Source organism: Triticum urartu, chromosome 4 (assembly GCF_003073215.2).
Source record: "Triticum urartu cultivar G1812 chromosome 4, Tu2.1, whole genome shotgun sequence".
NCBI classification, from domain to species: domain Eukaryota; kingdom Viridiplantae; phylum Streptophyta; class Magnoliopsida; order Poales; family Poaceae; genus Triticum; species Triticum urartu.
The window spans coordinates 549307016-549309282 of record NC_053025.1 but is presented as its reverse complement, the minus strand read 5'-3'; positions in this window follow the sequence as shown (position 1 = coordinate 549309282).

Genomic DNA, 2267 nt, shown 5'->3' with positions numbered 1-2267 from the left:
TCGTAGTCGGCGGGAATGTCTCCTCCCACTGAATGCACATCGCCGGAAAGCCTGAAATAAATCCCCGAAAAATGCGAGTACCAGTGTCAAACCTAGGACTTGAATCTCGTGAGCTGAGGATACAACTGTTGTTCTATAACCATCCAATCATAGATTGGTTGGTTCGCCTAAAGGTCCCCCCTGAAGATACTCCCTCGGTTCGAGAATATAAGGTGCCTCATTTTTCGAGCAAGTCAAAGGATTGTGAGTTTGACCAAGATTGCAGAAAAAATTAACATCTTCAATTACTCAAAATAGGCTTTTGCCCCGCTTTATAAATAAAGCAACACCGAAGGAGAGTACACGACCGAATGATACAAGATGGTGAGGTTGCCCTCTTACACAGCTGATCCCAGGATAATCAGAACACGCAAAGCGCACGCGCCTACGCTACCAACACATAAAACAGGAAGAAATGAACACAACGCCACACTACGACCTAGTACACCTAAGCTCCATGACAACACCCTCAAGAGGGAAGACGGCGCCAAGCGTCGCTGCTGTCGAGTCCACAACGGACAAAGGTCTTCACCCGGAGCCCTGACATAGAGAGAAGAACCACGACGACGTCTTCATGAAGAGTGCGGCACCCACGGGCGGCGCCGTCGTTGGCGCCAGGCACAGAGCTTTCGCTTGGCATCTCACATGTGCCACCACGAGGTCGCTAGGAGGAGTGCGACGAGGTCAGGTCCCTGATGTCTACTACAAGACCTTCTTCCTGTAGACTCGTGTTGGGCCTCCAAGCGCAGAGTTTTGTAGGACAGTAGCAAAATTTCCTCAAGTGGATGACCTAAGATTTATTACTCCATGGGAGGCGTAGTATGAAGATGGTCTCTCTCAAACAACTCTGCAACCAAATAACAAAGAGTCTCTTGTGTCCCCAATACACCTAATACAATGGTAAATTGTATAGGTGCACTAGTTCAGCGAAGAGATGGTGATACAAGTGTAATATGGATAGTGGGTATAGGTGTTTGTAATCTAAAAATATAAAAAAGCAAGGTAACTAGTAACTAAAGTGAGCACAAACGGTATTGCAATGCTTGGAAACAAGGCCTAGGGTTCATGCTTTCACTAGTGCAAGTTCTCTCAACAATGATAACATAATTAAATCATATGGCAATCCCTCAACGTGCGGCAAAAGTCACTCCAAAGTTCCTATCGCGGATAACATAAGATGAAATTGGTTGTAGGGTACGAAACCACCTCAAAGTTATTCTTTTCGATCAATCCATTGAGCTATTCCTATAAGTGTCACAAACAACCCTAGAGTTCGTAGTAAAATAACACCATATGATACACGTCAATCAACCCTAATGTCATCTAGATACTCCAATGTCACCACAAGTATCCGTGGGTCAATTATACGATATGCATCAAACAACTTCAGATTCATAATATTCAATCCAACACGAAGAACCTCAAAGAGTGCCCCAATATTTCTACCAGAGAAACAAGGACGAAAACGTGCATCAACCCCTATCCATAGATTACCCCAATGTCACCTCGGGAATCCGCGAGTTGAGTGGCAAAACATACATCAAGTGAATCAATAGAACACCCCATTGTCACCACGGGTATCCCACGCAAGACATACATCAAGTGTTCTCAAATCCATAATAGTATTCAATTCAATAATAATGAAACCTCAAAGGTAAAACTCAATTCATCACAAGAAGGTAGAGGGGGAGAAACCCCATATGATCCAACTATAGTAACAAAGCTCGCGGTACATCAAGATCTTGCCAAATCAAGAACACGAGAGAGAGAGAGAGAGAGAGATCAAACACATAGCTACTGGTACGTACCCTCAGCCCTGAGGGTGAACTACTCCCTCCTCATCATGGAGACCAATGTAATGGTGAAGATGGCCTCTGGTGATGATTTCCCCTCCGGCAGGGTGCCGTAACGGGCTCCCGATTGGTATTTAGTGGCTACAGTGGCTTGCGGTGGCGGAACTTCCAATCTAGGTTTCTTTCTGGGGGTTTCATGATTTATAGGAATTTTTGGCGTCGGTTTCACGTCAGGGCAGTTCCCAAGGGACCCACAAGGCAGGGGGCGAGCCCTGGTGGGGGGTACATAACACCGTGGGTCTCTTCTGGTCCATAAAAAATCACCGCAAATTTTTAGCTCGTTTGGACCCCGTTTGATATTTTTCTATAAAACTCAAAAACAAGGAAAAACAAAAACTGGCACTGGGCTCTAGGTTAATAGGTTAGTCCGAAAAA